The sequence below is a fragment of the Peromyscus maniculatus genome, chromosome 19, assembly GCF_049852395.1.
Source record: "Peromyscus maniculatus bairdii isolate BWxNUB_F1_BW_parent chromosome 19, HU_Pman_BW_mat_3.1, whole genome shotgun sequence".
Taxonomy (NCBI): Eukaryota; Metazoa; Chordata; class Mammalia; order Rodentia; family Cricetidae; genus Peromyscus; species Peromyscus maniculatus.
This window is the reverse complement of record NC_134870.1, coordinates 45,663,333-45,682,354: the sequence shown is the minus strand read 5'-3', so window position 1 is coordinate 45,682,354 and position 19,022 is coordinate 45,663,333. Positions and strand designations below refer to the sequence as shown.

At 41.0% G+C, this 19,022-nt stretch overlaps 1 long non-coding RNA gene across 1 annotated transcript; it reads right to left on the bottom strand.

Annotated features, from left to right (window-relative positions):
• Positions 1-12,780: 12,780 nt before the first annotated feature.
• On the bottom strand, positions 12,781-14,940 carry LOC143269488 (uncharacterized). Its single transcript, XR_013045916.1, has 3 exons — positions 14,735-14,940; positions 13,651-13,753; positions 12,781-13,246 (listed from the first exon to the last, which is right to left on the bottom strand). It is a non-coding gene; the product is annotated as an uncharacterized LOC143269488 (long non-coding RNA).
• Positions 14,941-19,022: the final 4,082 nt, after the last annotated feature.

The window sequence follows — 19,022 nt, the reverse complement described above, 5'->3', positions numbered from 1 at the left end:
TGCCATTCCCATTATTAAAGATTTTTGTTAATTTAGTTTAAATTTTTAATTGGGCATATTTGTGTGTTTATATGCACATCATGAGTGGAGCTACCCTCAGAGACCAGAGACTGAGGATGTCTCTGGAGCTGGAGTTAGAGGCATAGGTCACCTGAACTGGGTGCTGGAAACTAAACTCAGGTTCTCTGTAAGAGGAGTTGGTACTGTTAACCACTATGTTATCACTCTAGCCAGGATTACCACTCTCACACCACTGGTTTTAAACCTTCATTTTTACAGCCAATGACATATTGATGGCATTTCCTGGTTAGGGGTTCAGACACACTAAAGGGGCTTTATAAACTACACCAGGAATGAGGTCAAGTGGCTGTTTAGAATGAAAAGCAGGGTACTACCTGAGATGAAGGATATTTCATGTTTAAAAACAATTCTGTTAGCACATGAAGTATGTACAATTATGATAGATTTGTTATACTACGTTGAGAAAATGTGAATGGGCAGAATGGAAAACACCAACAAAATCCTCTCATCCATCCATTATTTAGAATCATATCCACTCTTGGCGTTCTCCTATCTGCTCTTCATGGTGCTGTCTTATGGGAATGTGCATACACATTCACGTGCATGAGAGTAATATTTAGATGCATGCAGAAATATGCAGAGCAAAATCCCTAATCATATAAACTCAGATTACTCAGCAACATTTATCCTTGGGTTTTTTTTCTAACTGATCTGATCTTCCCTTTGAGGATCCTACTCCCTGCCTGGGGGAATAAAAATCAAGTCTGAATTTAGTCAAATAAACCCAATCTGATGTCACTCAAACATTAAAGATTCTCTAAATAACCCAGGCTCTTCTTTGACTCCAGTGAAATTCATGTTTGCCGAGTTCTGTCCCTTCCTCTAAGTCTTCTCCAACAGGGTCCCTGCATGGTGCATGCGACCTCACGAACTGAAAGAAGGGACCTTTGGGCATTTTCTGACAGGTTTTGCTCCTTTTGTTGTTGACCTCGGAGGCACTAAGCCCAAGGTGGCATTTTCAGGTTCCAAGTGCCCACTGCTTGTGTGTGAGCATCACTAAGTCTAGTTCCCTGGTACATAGCACATGCATTTTCTGGAGAAAGAAACCGTGTTTGCTACCATATAAGAGAGCTTGCTGCCATGCTGGGCTGGAACTCTGCCTACTGAGAGTGTGGAGGAAGTTTGAACATATGAAAATGGCCTGGCCAGTCAGCCTGGGATTTAGAAATTACTTTAAGTACTGCTGAGAGTGAGAAATGAGGGGTCTAACAATTGAGCACAGTGGAGCTGTCTTTTTCTGAAAAGGCTTCATTCTGCTTTGAAAATTCAGCATTACCTGCCTTGCCCTCTCATCTGGGTCAAGATTTGTTCTCATAGACTGTTGCCAGGGCAACAATGTCTGTGGCTTTTCAAGGTGTTTCGGGAGAGACTGGAGAGCTCTTTCTGTCTGTTGGTGAAGCTACTTGGGGATAAGAGAGAGGCCTTTTGTCAACTTGTCTCATATTAAGATTACGTTAATAAGCATCATTCATGTAAATCTCATAGGCAAACAGTAGTTCTGGGCTTGAGAGTACCTATCGCCAAACAGAATTCTCCTGCTTTCTCCATGCTTCCTCACAGACCTGCTCTCAAAACACAAATAGGTCAGATCATTTTGCCTGCTCTATGGCCTCTGGAAATCAAAATCAGGTTTGGGTTAGTGGCCATTGAAGGCAGCTGGTGAAATGTGAATTGTTTCAAAAGAAATTCACTGATATGCTTGGTTGTAGATAGACTAATATTTGGGATAAGTGATATAGTGTTTGATAGATACCAAGAAGATCTTGGGATTAACACCAGGGGGTCCCCCTCACAGCAGTATACATGAAAATATATAATGGTTCCTGTGTAAAACATCCCTAAAAACTCCTAAGAAGAATTAGTCCTCAGTTGGCCAAGGTATTGAGAGGTGATTGGATCACGGGGCCACTAATCTCATCAACTGATGAATTGATTGGTGAATAGACTAGAGGTAGGGTCTAATTGGGGGAGGAAGGTCACAGGGGTCTTGCCTTCGAAGTGCATATCTATTCCCTGGGTTTTCTATCTCTATTTCTCTTCTTCCCCAAACCCACTCTCTGTTGGGCACCTCTGCCACAATGGTCCAAGTCAGGTTTCTCCTGCTGTGTTAAAACACCACAGGAGAGAAGGGTTTATTGGGTTTACACTTGATGATCATGATACATCACTGAGGGAAGTCAGGGCAGAAACTTAAGTCAGGAACCAGGAGCCAGGAACCGAAGCAGAGGCCATGGAGGAGCACTGCTTACTGGCTTACTCAGTTTGTTTTCTTATATACCCCAAGACCACCTGCCCAGCGGTAGCACCACACGTGATGGACTTAGCTCTTCCACTAATCATTAGTCAAGAAAATGTTCCACAGGCTTGCCTACAAGCTAATCTTAAAGGAGGAATTTTCTCAAGTAAAGTTTCCTCTTCCCAGATGACTCTAGCTGTGTCAAGTTGACAAAAAAAAAAAAAAACAAAAAAACAAAAAAAACAACTAGCTAGGACACCCACCCACCCTCTATACGTATTGCTGCCTTTCTCATACAGAAATAAGACTAACCAACCATAGACAGACTTTGGAAAGAATGTAGCAAATAAGCTTTCTTCCTTTCTGTTGTTCTTTTCAGGTATGTTTCACCGCATCAGAAATTGTCTCGGTGGGTAACAGAGGCAATTGGAGATCCCCTCCACCCCCAGAGATACATCTTCTCCAACAAGCCCACACCTCTCAATCCTTCTTAAACAATCCACCGACCGGGAAACCAAGATTCAAATAGATGAGCCTGTGGGGGCCAGTCTCATTTAAACCACCGAAGTCTGAGAACAGAATAGACTGGACTAGCTACCAGAGGCAGGAGCTGGATAGAGTTGTGGGTGAAAAGTCAGGAGGCCCTTGGTTGTCCCTCTGTTAGAGGCAGATTTTGCATATGAGGAATAAGCAAAGAAGATGAACTTTCCCTCCAATTTGCATTTGCTAATAAAATTACCTTTGGACTCTATTCCTCTTCTGTCAAGGAAACAAATACCTAGTAACGTGCTTCCAAAAGGCAGCATACAACCATGAGCAGGCTGAACCTGACAGTAGAAATTCGAGACAGGAGAGCGGAAGCTGTGGCTTTCTGGCTTTGACATTAATCGAGCCGTCTTGATTACATAGCACAAGCAACGAAAAGCTTGATTAAATGACTTTAACTTCATTGATGTCTTTAAATAGCTGAATATGTAATTTGTAATTTTACCAACTCAGTTACCTATGGGTTACCATGGTGATAAAGTATATGCCGAAATGACATTTGACATTAATTTTATTATTTTAATTTACAATCAGTGAAACAATAGCACTCCTCTTCCAATCTGCTTCATTTTAAGGCAACTGAGGAATACTCATACTGCAGAGCAGTTAGGAATTATAGTATATTAAAGAGAAAAGGTTACATCCAATTCACCCATCATCTAAATTAAGCTTCAAATTGCTATAGGTGGTTGGGTTAAATGATTTGATGTGAAATAGGTATCTATCTGGCCTTCTAACCTGTGGATGGTATTTGGTCCTGAGACAAGTTACACTCAAATATGTGTATAATGAGATCTAGTGCTATCAATGCTTGAACTGAATTTGAACACAAGATGAAGGTGTACTTATGTCAGAATTAATACCTATTAAAAAAAAAAAAGTCCCAGCTAGGTGTGGTGGTACACACCTATAGTCTCAGCACCTAGAAAATGGGAGAAACAGGATCAGGAGTTTTAAACCAACCTCAGCTACATAGAGAGTGCCAGGTCAGGCTAGGCCACACAAGACCCTATCTCATGCCTACCCACACAAAACCTTTGACTAAATATTAACAATATTTAGAAGAAATACTAAGAAGATTATATTATCATACATTTCAGAAATATAAGGAACTTTGGACATTCTTTTTATTGATGATAGACTTATATCAAGAAAGGTGAGACAGTAGGGACTATATAAAATTATTTCCCTCTTTATTATGATTGATATTAATAATATAAGGTAGGCATGAGAAGGACCTAGAATGTCCTACTTGTCTTAGAAAAGAGTGCATGTGTGTTCCTGATTTCCCAAGACCTAGGGTTACCATGAGTTCTGTCTGTCTAGTGAAAACGTCTGGGATTCGTGGCTCCATTCTCTTCTCTACTCTTGACCAACCACATCTGATTTAAGATGTCCACACTGCTATACTGCTTCTTTTGTTTTTATTCAGGGTCTCAGGTCTACCAGATGAACCTCCAATTTACTATGTAACCAGACTATGAACTTCTGATCATTCTGTATCCACCTCCAGAGTATTGGGGTTATGGGCATGAATTAGAATACCTGACTTATGACATGCTGGACTTTGACTCCAGAACTTCATATTTTCAATTCAGGCACCTCAATAAGCAATCTACCACCCCTTCTACCCCTACACTATTTTGTTCTCTCTCAGTCCTCATATACATCTGTGGAGAACTCAGCTTTTTATATTAAATTTCTTTCTTTTGAGAAATCAATATTATAGGAACATATTCAGAATATCTCTTTACATTTTACTAATAGGAAAACTAATATTCTATCTTTTTTAAAAAACATTTCTTCCATTTTCTGCAATGGCACATGTTTTCTTTTCAATCTAGAGATGAAGACGCGTAAGAAATATTTTAAGCCTCGCTAATATGTTGTTCGGCTAGACAGCTGTGCACAGAAACACTCTGAAAATAGAATCTGGATTTTAATGGTAAAAGACGTTGTTGCAGCATCAAATAGTGACAGAAAACATAAAATCTAAGTTTCTGTCTTACATAAAGAATTATCTGGGAGCTGACTATGGGAATTCTGAACTTGGTGCCTTTCAGTTAATTACTGAGAAGTTAATTCGAATTTTGGCCACCAAATGTTCATTTTGATTATTTTTCTATTTGATCATCCCACTAGCCAACAAGAAGTAAGCAAGCCCCCAATAATTAGCATTCATGGAAACAGAAAATTAAGAAATAGAAAAAGAGTGTCCCGACCAGCTGACGGAAATAAACCAATAAGCACAGGGAAGAGCGACAAAAACATTAATTCAGGAGGTGCCCTTTCTGTTCGCCCGAGGAATCATGAGTAGCAATTGGAAATCCTGTTTTCCTCCTGGGAAGAAGTGCTGCCTGGAATGTCATATAAACTCTACTGATCAAATAAAGAGGAGAGCCTCGGGCTAGAACAGAGAGAAGGAAGTTACAACAAAGAAAAACAGCGAGTTGTATGAAATGACACATTTATACACCAGCAAAGCAAAATTAGAAAACCCCTCTTCATAAATGTGATCCCAGCTGCGGGAGAAAAATAGCCATATGACAGAGCTCAGACTTAAAAAACAAGATAACATAAAGTAGATTATTTCAGAGAGTTCCCAGAACATGCCTCCCTAATACATATGTTTAGGCTCTGATTGTCATATATTAGTTTAATTTTGATAAGTAATATATAGACTTGCTTGAAATAATTGGAATGTTTTAAGAGAAATGTAATGATGAAATAATAGTAAAAATGGCAAATTGGAACAAAATGATGTATACAGGTCATTAAATTTAAACAGAGCTTTGACATTTGCTTTCTTCTTTGGAGAAATAAAGCTCCTGATTCAGGCAAAATGGTACCCTATGGCTTCCACGAGCCTGGTGGAAAAGCTTAGAAAAGTGTAACCAATGACAAAATGAAATATTGCAGGGGCATGCTTTGACATGATGAATTTGCTTTTGCAGAAGTTCCCATTAGAAATTCAATGTCATCTATTAGGAAGGCCAGTGTGCCTTGGTTCATGCAGTAGATGGGTCCTGATAGGCAACAGATAAGGGGCATTTGTGTAAATTAAATCAGTGGGCTTGTCATTTGTGGTTCATCATTTTGTAAAACCAGAGTCCATTTGTAATGTCAATGATGAGGCTGAAAATACCTAATTGATTAGATTTTCTAAATCAGATTTTATTAGAGTAAAGCATAAAAATATCACTGAAAGCGATCTAAATGTCTGTGAAAACCTAGAATGACCAAGGGAAAAGATAATTGGAGGAAATCATGAGTGATTCACATTTGAGTCAATAAAATGTAAACAAGACTTCGTGAGTGTTTCATCTGTGTACACTGGCCATCACTTCCATTACCATGTTCACGTTCCCTTCTTCATTGAAAACTCCTTAGTTTTCAGCTCAGTTTTTGACCTGCCAGTTTTACAGTTGACCAACCCTGCCTGCTTGAATTGTTGTTGAATTTCTCCCTTTGCTAGAACTTCTGGTCCCATTGACACCTCTGCCATGTTCTTTCCTAGTCAGTCTCAACATCGGAGTAGTCTAAATTACTCAGGGTTAAACAATTTTTTTATTTGGCTTCATTATTTTTTTGTGGTCTCTTTGGACCCCATAGCTTGAAACACCACATACCTATGAGTTACATTTTTTATGGTTATTGTCTGTAAATACCATATACACATGGACTCTAGACTCATACATGCAGCTGTGTCCCCAATGGCTCCATGTAGACTACTGTTAAGTATCTCATGCTACTAAGGGTAAAGCAGAAAGTCTGGATCTTAACCCCATGCTTTCCCATGATCTTTCCATTTCAGTAAATAGTGTCTCCATTCTTTTCTTTACTCAAGCTCCCAACCTAATGACCACTCTACAAAGAACGTTCTGACTGCCTAAAATCTTATCTATGAACACACAAACAGGCTAGGGGTGTGGTTCAGTTAGTGGAGTGCTTGACCAGCATGCGTGAAGTCCTTGATTCTGTCCCCAGCACCACAAAAAGCCAGATTAGATGGTGACGCACAGCTGCAATGCAAACACTCGGGAGGTAGAGGCAAGAATATCATACGTTCAGGGCTATTCTCAGCTCCTAACCCAGAAACATGCTTAAATCCTTTCTGAGTCTGACATCTCATGAGGAATTCACTAGCAAAGTTTCAGCACCTCTAACAACTGCCTGATCCTATTACATCCTTGGATGATCATGACCATCTCTTTAGATGCCTTTCTGTTCTTTCTCTTGTCTGTAGTGGGTTTCCGTCAAGACGATGCTTCTTTTAAAATAGATGCAAGATCAAGTCTTCATCTACCCGGACTCCTCCAACAGCTTCCTGCACACCCAGGTCCTTCCACCCGTCTACAGGGCCCTGCATGAACTGGATCTGATTTTTTTCATCTATCTCTGATTTAGTTCCTTTTTACTGTGACCCTGACTCCCATACTCTACTCCAGCCACAGCTTTTTTTTTTTTTTTTTTTTTTTTTTTAAATCACGTCACTGTCAGGTAATGCTGAGGCACCTGGCCTTGACCGTCCTTCACTCACATACACCCCTGGCTGTATCCCACCTTTACTAAATGTCTTTGCTCCGAAGTCTCCTCTGTCCACTCTTGTTACAACCCTTCTCCTGTACTTTCTGAGGGTACCAGAGCAGAAACACAGAGAAAGATGGCATCCTGTCAATGCTGTTGACACCCACCACTGTTTGCAGACTTCTTGATAAGCAAGCAAAGTAATAAATACTTGTATTGCCAAACCTGTTTGCACTGAGTATTCTTTTACCTTTATTAAAAATTACCTGCATCTGCACTATTGATATTCTATTCAAGAAGGTGTCTCCTGTACCAATGCATTCAAGGCTATTCCCCACTGTTTCTTCTATCAGGTTCAGTGTATCTGGGTTTATGTTGCGTTCTTTGATCCACTTGGACTTGAGTTTTGTGCAGGGTCTATTTTCACTCTTCTTGGTCTTCTTGTGGGACTCTTAACAGTGGAAGCAGGAGTTGTCTCTGACTCTTTTCCTGGCTTCTGGGACTCTACTCCTCATCCTGGGTTGCCTTGCCTAGCCTTATTAGAAAGGTAAATGCTCAGTCTTACTGCAACTTGCTAGGCCATGTTTTGTCGGTATCCATGGAAAGCCTGCCCTTTTCTGAATAGAAATGGAGGAGGAGTGGATGAGGTGGGGGAGGGGGAGGGGGCCTCTGGGAGGAGAGGAGGGAGGGGAAACTGTGGTCAGGATGTAAAATAAATGAGTAAAAATTTAAAAATTACCTGTAGCTAAAACATTATCTTCACTGGTGCCCGGGGAACTGAGACAGTCAAGATATGGCATTCATTTAAGTAAACCTGGGCTGTACTCAGAGAAAACAAGCACAGCTATTCTAGAAAAGGAATTTGAGAATCACGTAAAGTCTTGGAGGTTATGGGATGATGACCCTGACCTCTGGCCTATTTGCTGCTCTTAGCTCTATGTACGGACTACAAACTGCCATAAAGCAGCATATTGTATTTCATTCTCCTCCACGTTCTTTGTAAGGCTGCCCCACCACCAATATGATGGGGAGTCCGATCCATTAGCAAGGCGGGACTTGGCCAGACAGCTCTCTCTTAGGCCTTCTGTACTGAATGACAAAGAATGACTGCTCTTTATCCGTACAGGGAAGCTCAGCATTCCGCAGAGCTGAACAGTGGCCACCTTATCATGGCAGAATTTCCATCTCTCATTATTCTCCCTATTTGAGTCAGCTCCAAATCCTCTGGCTTCAGTGAAATGACTCTCTCTCTCCTCTAACATTTTCTTTACAGTGTTGAGCATTGTTCATGCTCAATTAAGGATGATGACGAATAATGTAACCAATAGCAATTAGTAGCCTGAAAGAAAATGATGGTTGGAAAAACAGTGGGGAACTTCCCAGGAGAGTTTTATTCCTGTTTCCAGGAGCTGTATAGAAGATGTAGTGGGAAGCACTATCCACCTGGGATGGAGTGAGGCTGGACAAATAGCAAGAATAGAGGACAGTAGGGAATTCTGCAATAGTGAGGTAATGAGCTGAAAGGCAGAGTCGTTTTTTTTATTCTATTTTGTTTCAAAGGCTTAATTTTCACCATTATTAAATGTGACAATTATGTCTCCTTGTGAACACAGCATTGACCTACATACTACTGCTGTGAAGTATATACCATGGCATTTGGATTTCCCCTGCTTATCTTCATTGGAAACTAGCCCCCAATGAGATATTCTTCGCCAACAACGATCTCGCTTTTCCTCTCTCCTCCTGTTATGTGCTGTGCCTGGAGTAGCCTGCCCTCTTTCTCTGGTTCTCCTTGCTGTTCAGCTCCTCCCCCATCAGAGTCTTGCCCTCCTGGAACCCTCCTTAATCTTCCTCTCTCATAGAAATTGCTTCTTCTTAGAAGTTTTCAAAGTATGCATTTCCCCACCTCCATCCCTAAGCCAGTAATTTTATAAAAGGCATTGTTTGACTCCCATGCAATAAGATGTGCCCATCTTTGTTGCTCAGTTGGGTGACTTTGAATATAACATGACTGCAATCAAGGGCCAGAAGGTTCCCAAATGCTTACTCATTACCGTTCTTGCTTCTAATGTTACAGACCAGTCTTGCTTATTTATTTTTTTAAATTTTCATATAAATCAGTGGTTTTCACCTGAAGATGATTTTTGTCCCCAGGCAGACAATGCCTGCGGACATTTTTTTTTTTTATGGTCACATTGAGCAGGGTGGTGGGAGAATTGTTGTCAGGTGGTACGAGGAAGCCAGTGGTGGCACTAACCATCATATAGTGCATGTAGGACCAGTCCTGATCTCAAAAAACTTCTGGCTCAAATAAAACCATAAAGAATATACTCCTTTGAGTATGATTTATTTTACTGAACATTATGCCTATGAGATTTGTCCATGCCACTCTGCAAATCAGTTATTTATTACTAGGTAATATTCACCTGTAGGATAAATAAGTAAATACAAGAGTAAATGAAAACATCCATGCAGTCTATCATTCATTCATAGCCCAAAGTGATTTAATTTTGTTATTTTATGTGCATGCACATTCTCCTTGTATATATGAATGTGCATCACATGCATGCCTGGTGCTCACAGAGGTCAGAGGAGGGCACTGAATATCCTAGGACTGGAGTTACAGACTATTGTGAGTCATTATGTGGGTGCTGGGATTGAACCCCATCTTCTGCAAAAACAAATGCTCTTAACCTCTAAGCCATCTCTGTAGCCCCTCAAAGTCATGTAAAATATGGCACTTTGAATACTTCATGAGAGGTATGTGTACCTGGCTAGAGTGCAGAAAGTCACCATGGGAAGTGTGAGGTGAGCCTTGGGCCAGAGTCTCTAGATTCACCTCAGCTTCGTAGTTTATTCTGCACCTCAAGTTAGAATGTTGTAGATAATAAAAAAAATAATTCCTGGTTATAGGGCTATTGAGAGTATGAAATGAATACCTATATTTTCATTGCTTAGTATCATGTTGACTTCTAGTAACTGGGTGCCCACTTAATTCAGTGAACTTAGCTACTGGTTAAAAAAAAAAATACCATCTGTAATAGACAATTACTGGGGGGGAGGGTAAGATAATTAATATTTGGACATTTGCCAAAGCTCCAAAGTGAACTGTTATCTGAAGGTCTCTAATGAAATACACCATTCTCAACATTGTTGATTTGACTAGTAAAAGAACTAGAGGCAGGTCACTGCTATTCATATCTCAAACTACAACAAGTTTCAGAAGCTTAAAAACAAAAACCAACCAACCAGACAAACAAACAAAATTCATTAAAAAAATATTTTCAGTATCATGATCTTACATCTGCTTAAAGACTGGAACTCTAGTCATCATCTACAAGAAATCCTTCTTGGGTTGGATCATAAACAAGTCTAATTTTCTTCTCTACGTCCCCTTCTGTCTATTTTTTGACTTTCTTTTTGAAACAGCATCTCATTTTGCAGCTTGGAGTGCCTGGTACTTTCTATGAAGGCGGGGTTGACCTCACACTTGGAGGAGTTCTCCTGCCTCCGCCTCTCAAGCGCTGGATCTACAGGTGTGTCAGCACACTAGACTTCATTTTTTTCCAGAATGTGAGAAATCACCACACATGAGAGGAAAGGGGCAAAAAGTGTTTTAGATGTTAATGTCAAATACTTTTTGAAAGAAATCCTATTAAAATAAACAACTAATTCATATGTGTGAATGAAGAAATTGGCAGATGACATCACTAAATCCAAATTCTTATAATACTTTTTGAGGCTCATGTAATGTTTTATTATTTGATATGTTGTCTACATTTAGACACAAATTTGATGTTTGACCATATATCATAATTCAACATATGGTATTTTGACAATTAATGCTGTATACATGATCAAACATGGTTCTGAGAAATAACTCAATGTATAAAAAAAAATTAGTTAAAAAGAATTTATAACATACCTGTCTGGCTTTTACAATCTTGCTTCCTTTTCTGCGGTTCTACCCCTCCACACCCCCCACCCCACCCCCAAGCCTTAGGTGCAGGGGTCATGTTGTAGATTTATCAGCTGGGTCTGAGTCCACTAGACTGAGTTGCTCTCTTCATCTAGACCAGTTGGATTCATGTACGTTGCATTACTATCACCACAGCTCTTGTGTGACTGTCAACAGTAGACCTTTGTCCTCATTGTCTCACCGTGGAAGGGATCTGAGTGCTAATGATCTGAATATCAATTCCAGAAGAGCTCTGGATTAGTTAGTTTTTGTGTCTCTGGTAAAACTTTGGGTGGAAATAACTTAAAGTTGTTTTTTTTTTTTCCCCCATGGCTCATGCTTCTGAAGGAGTTCAAGCCATCATGATGGGGTAGGAATGGAAGAATGTCTTTGTCCACAGCAATAGGAGTGTCCTGTAGTGGCTGTGTACATTATTGTAAACATAGAAGCAGAAATTGTGGCTGGAACCAGGGACAAGTAACATCTTCAAAGGCCTATCCCAAATGACCCACTTCTACCTGCTCTGTCCCACCTCCCAATAGCTCTCTAGCTCCCTCAAAATCCCACTCTAATGCTGCGAGCTGTAAACAAGTCTTCAACAAATGAGCCTGTGGAGGACACTCTCTCTTTGAACTATAATCAATCAATCTATTTAACATTTCCGTGGAGTGGTCTTCCTTCTCAGATGTCTAGGGACATGGCTCTTCATTAACCCGATAATGAGTAAAAGAATAACTAGCTTTGGCCCATGGAAATAAGTGATAATGATGAAGTCATTTAGAAGCTTCCTATTATTGAAAAAAAAGCAAATGAGTCCTGGTCAAGAACCACCACATAGTGGCTTCAGGTTATATCACATGAGGGCTCACTGTGGTCTCTGAACAGCCAGTGGTCATGTTCCTGGCTGTAAAATTGTCACCATAGCCTGTCTCTTGCTCTCACAGTCCTTTAGCAACTAACTTTAGGGGAAAATACCCACAAAAATATAGATTCTGTGAAAACAAGGGTGAGGTATGGAGAAAGTACAGTTTATTTGCTACATGTTAAAAATCAGGAAGGGACATAACATTTTGTGTATTCCCCAAGTGCAAGGCTGGTTTCGCCATTTCCATAAGAAATATTTCCCACTATCAGTGAATCAATGACACAGGTAAATTTGTCAAAAGTTTGGGAGTCACCTGCTGTGGCTTTGGTGATGGGTCAGGGAAGAGCGGGACTTATTGCCTGCTGACATAAAGATTCAAGAAACATTTTCCCCCGCAGACATGACAAGACTGTCAAAGAGAGAACTGACAGGAATTTGCAGACAGCAGAGCAGAAGCCTCCCTAGGCAGAGGGTTGATTAGGACTGCCAGCAAATGTGACCGGGTTTTATGTCACAGAAGAAAGACCAGCATCAGTAAAAACACAGAGGGGAAAATGAGGTCAGTGTGCTCCCCCCCCCCGCGCCCCCCCTCCCAAAAAAGACTGGTTTCAAACAGATACCATAACAGTTTTAGTGAAAAAACCCACAGTGTGATTTACCTGGGAAGACTGACGAAAGCAGAGTCATTGATTCATTTATCCTTTTTGTTCCTTTTCTCAAGTGTGACTGTGATCAGAGCTTCTTGCTTTTCGATTCCACTGATGTGTATAACATTGGCAAGTGTCAGGCACTCCTGAGGCGTACCCCTCCCCCTCCAAAAGCGGGGAGCCAGTGGTCTGTACCCCTCAGTGTCCATCCTTGACATCCAGTCAGCCATTCTAATCGATGCCTCTTCACAAGTAGAGTCCACCTGTGGGACAGGGAGACCGTTTATCTCACACACGTTCCAGTTCCTTGAGCTGTTAGACTTCATTTCCAGATTGTTCTAGCTCCTCAGGTCTCGCAAGCCACACTCCGCTGTCTTCACAGCATTCTTCATTTGTTAAAAAAAAAAAAAAGACTTATTTATTTTTATTTTTATTTTGTGTGTATGAGTGTTTTGCCTGCACGTACGCCTGTGTCCCATGTGTGTACGGTGCCCTCAGAGGCCAGAAGAGGCTGCTGGATCCTCAGAGACTGACGTTATTACTCACTGTGTGGGTGGTGGGAACTGAACCCAAGTCCCCTGCAAGAGCAGCAAGTGCCCTTAGCCTCTGAATCATTTCTCTAGACCCCTCCCTCATCATCCTTATTTTTTTATTGTTGTTGTTAAAAATATTTTAAAACAGCCTTAAGGTATGGGTCCTAGTGAGGAGAGAGGATCAAACTGTTTTTCTTCTCCATGGAACCATTTATATTAACATATTTCAAAGTTACCACAACATAACACAGGCCTACCGTGCGCTGGGCACTGTGGGAGAAGGTTAGGGATCGTCATTGCTCCCACGACGCTTGTTTCCACTTGTTGAGTAACTGATATGTGATTAGAGAGTGAGAAGAGCTGTAAAGAAGCAGAAGAGGAAAGGGGAGAGTGAGGACCAGCTTTTGGATGGGGGGGGGGGTCAGGAAAGGTCAACCTGGAGGGGCCCTGAGCATGATGGAAAGCATTTCTGTCTGGGCTTGGCTTTGCCGTAGATGAGGAAGTAAAAAAATTCAAAGGCTTGAGGTCCAGTGGTCTGGAGTCTTTCAGCGGTGTTTTAGGCCAGTGAATATCAGGTATAATGAGAGTAACAATCGAAGAAGTGGCCACAGACGGGAGATCCTGGCCTGAGAGGCCAAGTTCAAGAACTCTAAATTCAACAGACAAGAAGTTGCTGAGCAGGGAAGTGATTCATCATGGGTGTTTTTAAAGTCCACAGAAAATTATAAGATTTTTTTCAGGACGATTCAAAGATTACTGGTACCTACCAACCAACTTATCCATTAACACATTTTTTTTTTAACACATTCATAGCCAAGCACATAATTATTCACAAGCAGAAAGTTCTCTGCAGATATAATACACGTGCATTTGTGTAGTTTCATCTAGTTTTTAACAAATCCCTATGGGTGCTACCAGTCATGTTTTATTTGTTACTTTGCTTTAAAACATTAGGTGTAATTTTGTGAGATTTATTCTTACTCCTCTATTTTTCATTTTTCATTACGATTAGTAATTGTACATGTTGGTGGAGTTCAGGGAGCTATTTCTGCTCACACATTCAGCATGCACTCACTGATCAAATTCAACTGCCTTTCCTCCGACCCTTCCCCTATCTCCAGTAATCACTATTCTACTTGAAGGCCAGTGTTCCCAGTTCCCATCTACAAGAGCCAGCTTGTCTTTGGTATCTGGCTTATTTCACTTAGTGTCCCCAGTCCGGCTGCAGAAGGCAGAACTGTCTTCCTCTCTGTGGCTAAACAGCAGTCCACACTGAGTGTATGTTGCATTTTCTTCATACATTGGTCTATTGATGGGTGCCAGGCTGACTCCATATCTTACCTATACTAAGAGAGCATAGAAGAAAACACCTCAGCCCCAGTCAGAGCTTAGCAGTACACTGGGTGAGAACATCTCAAATGAGATCATTCCTGAGTGTACGACTCACAGAACCTGTAAGGAAGCAAATGGTTACTATTTTAGGCCACTGGATTTGGAGGCATTCTGTCATTCAATAATGGTTAGTGAACACAATTAGAGTCATTGGGACCCTTAGGAACTCCATGTGATTCCCTTCATAATAAAAGTATCCATTCTGAAAACAACTATGATCACCATGATTCTAGAACTTTCAGCTGAAGTGTGTATTATATTACTTAGTCTATGAAGTAGCTCTGTGATGTAAATTTCTTTTCTTTTTTTCACTTTGTTTGTCTTGCTACATAGTCCAGTGTAGGCAAATTTTCTGTCCCATCAGCCATTGCCCAAATATCCACACAGAGACTTATTATTAATTATAAATGCCCAGTCAATAGCTTAGGCTTGTTACTAACTAGCTCTTTCCACTTAAATTAACCCATATTTCTTATCTACCACATGGCTCTTTGACACAGCATGTTTATCTTGCTTCTCCTCACTCTCCTGGTAACTCTGCCCTTCTTCATTCCCAAGCTCTCTCTCTGTCCACAAGTCCCACATAACCTCTTCCTGCCTAGCTACTGACCATTTAACACTTTATTAAACCAGTGAGAGCAACACATCTTCACGGTGTACAAGAAGATTATTTCACAATAGTCCAGAGTTGCCATGAACCTTCGGTTGCAGTTTCCCATGTCTTGAGATTATAAGTCTGTGCCACCATGCTTAGCGAAAGTGTACATTCTTGATGATCTTGTTTTACAGACAAGGAAGTTTGAGTCCAGAAAATTCAAAGGCTGTTGGAACAGAAGTGAATAACTACGAGGGTCACAGTCAGTCTCCAATGCTCACCACCCTCACTAGTGTCTTAGGGTTTCTATTGCTGCAACAAAACACCATGACCAAAATCAACTTGGGGAGAAAAAGGTTTATTCAGCTTACACTTCCACATTGCTGCTTAACCCTGAAGGAAGTCAGGACAGGAGCTCAAATGGGTCAGGATCCCAGGAGACAGGAGCTGATGCAGAGGCTATGGAGGGGAGTTGCTTACTGGCTTGCTTGCTATGGCTTGCTTAGTTCACCTTCTTATAGAACCTAAGACCACCTGCCCAATGATGGTGTGGTGCTATATTGTGTAACCTAATAAAGCTTACCTGAGGATCAGAGGACAGAGCCAGCCACTAGATTAGACATAGAGGTCAGGTAGTAGTGGCACACACCTTTAATCCTAGCACTCAGGAGGCAAAGATTCATCTGGATCTCTGTGAGTTCAAGGCCACCTTGGACTACATGAGATTGACTCAGTCTGGGAGAGAAACAGGGTCAGGCAGTGGTGGCACACACCTTTAATCCCAGCATTTGAGATCTCATGCCTTTGCTTGGGAAGGACACACGCCTTTAATCCCAGGAAGCGATGGCAGGAAGCAGAAAGGTGTATAAGGCGCAAGGAAACAGGCTCTCTGTGGTTGAGGCCTTTGGGGTAAGGACTCAGAGGCTTTCAGTCTGAGGATTCATGGAAACAGGATCCTCTGAGGAGTTGGCGAGGTGAGGCTGGCTGTGGCTTGCTCTGCTTCTCTGATCTTTCAGCTTTTACCCCAATATCTGGAACAGTTTTTTTTTTTGTTTTTTGTTTTTTTTTTTTGTTTTTGTTTCTTAAATTAATAAGACTACTTAGCATTTGAACAACAGGATGACACCACCCACCATGGGCTGGGTCCTCCCCCATTGCATACTAATTGAGAAAATGCCTTACAGCTGGATCTCATGGAGACATTTCCTCAGCTGAGGCTTCCTCCTCTCTGATGACTTCAGCTTGTGTCAAGCTGACACACAAAACTAGCCAGGACGACTAGCTACTCCATCCTCACTCTGCTTATTTTGTATGGTATTGTATGTGAGATTTTAGTTTGTTTTTGTTTACGCCTAAGTAAGAAACAAAGTGGATTATAGGTAGATAGTTGTTTCAAGACTCTGTTATCTCAAACTGGAGTGATACAATGAAGTACGTTAGTGTGACTTCTGAGATCACAGGATGCTATGTACTTGTGGAACATAGAACTGCTACATCTTTGCATGGCCTCAGGAATATAGTCATGACTGGAGTAGTGAGGGGGAAAAAAGACAATCAGCAGACACAGAGAAAACTGGCATCTAGCGGACTGTGCTTAGTGGGTTTTTTATATGCAGTTGTATAGAAAAGGTGAGGTTATTGTATACAGCTGGATCAAGGAGACAGGCTTGGCCAATCTCCCACAGCAGCAGCCTCTCAGGGGCACTCTTCAGTTAATAAATATCTGTGGGGAGAAAGCCATAGTGGACATTTTCTACACATATTTCAACATTTGCACTTGGACCCTGGAGGAAGGCTTTGACATCTGTCTGAGCCTCTCCCTGTGTCTGGGAAGGCTTTGCCATTCTCATGAGTTTGAGGCTACGGGGTCCTTGACATGGCTGTATCCATGTCAACAGCACACATCAGTCAGGACTTCACTCACTTGGGGCTTCCTCAGCTCCGCACATAAAATTCTTCCCAATAAAGCAAACCATTTGTGGAGAACACATCATTGTGTATTTTGACTTTGAGTGAAGGTTCCTAAAAATAGCTTTCCTCACATGAAGTGAAAAATAGAAGATTTCTAGAAATTATGATTACAATATGTTCATAGAACTATCAGACAGAAGCCTTCCTGTGAACCTAGAATGCAGAATTTATCAGTCTACAGAGTTCTTTCTGTATCTTAAACAAGGGTAACATTTGATTTACTTTGTAGTTATTAATGCCACTCATAAGTTTGCTTAACTTTATTAAAATAGCTGCATTTGCTGAACTTAACATTTGTTGAGTCATATAAATGTGCCTTAAGTATATAATTTTTTTTTAATTACCCATTAATGCCTCTGTACATCAGCACTAAGAATTCTTGTTTGGCAGACAAGGAAAATGGTGACCAAGGAAATGAAGTCCCTGCCCAAGGACACCCAGCTGGCATCTCGCAGACTTGACGTTTGAACCCAAGTCTGCCTAAACACAGAGGTCATGTTCATGCTTAGTGCTACAATTTGTCTAATCCTGAAAGCCTTGACCAAAGAAAATGGTCCAGTAGAGTGGACACCCACCTTAAGCAGCTCTGAGAGTCATTGAATTAATGGGGGAGGCCAATGCTATGGGGCAGAACTGTACATCCCCTCCCAATAAAACCAATAACATGGACTTAGTTCTGCAATCCCAATAGTGTTGGTATACATTGCTACTTTATTTTAGAAATGAGAGAACACTGGAATATATAGTTTTTCTCACACGCTTGTCTGTTTCATTTGCAAAAACTAATCACCACCCAGATGAAGTAACTGAGATAGAATAGTACTACCGTGAGGCACCGAGATAGGTCATAAGACCCATGAGAGGACTGTTGGATACTGTTGCATTACTGTTAATTAATAGTAAATCTATCAATTTGTAACAATGAAAATACATCTGGCTTCCTAGATATTTACATTATGATTCATAACAGTAGCAAAATTATACTTATGGAGTAGTGATGAAAATAATTTGGTAGTTGGGATCACCACAACATGGGGAATTGTGTTAAAGGGTTGTAGCATTAGGAAGGCTGAGAACCACAGAATTTGAGGTTGAGGTTCCTGACACTGTAAGCCTAAGCCTGAAAGACTTGTCTCTGTAGGTCTAATGGTCCTTGCTCCTAACACCTCTATGAAAATTACAATATTAAAAGGTGCTCCTTGCTGTCTGTTACACCTGGTTGCTGGGACACCAAGGACTATAATAGTTGTCAGGTCCTAATCTGCTGATGGTTAAAGCCCTGAGCAGTACACCGCCAACCAGACTGTGGGAGCCTTAAGTCTCCGATTCGGAAGCCTTGAGCATTAGGCCCTTGTTCCCTGGGGTACGGAACGATAAGCCTGTGGTTCTGCAGTCCATACCTGGGTCTTAGGCACTCAAAGTTCAGATTTGCTGTCCCCAGAGGAGCTTCTCCTCACGTCTACATGGTTTCAAGCAAAAACATACTACTGCACACACAAATAGACAAAGATTCTCTCATAATCCTGCTAAGACATCTTTGATTTTTTTTTTTTCCAATGAAGTAATTTTCTCTGAGTCTACAGTGATTAGACTCTGGGCATAATAAACATATACCTCTTTGTAAAAATGAAGAACAGTTTAGATTAGTTTTCCCAGAAACAGATTCGAGTG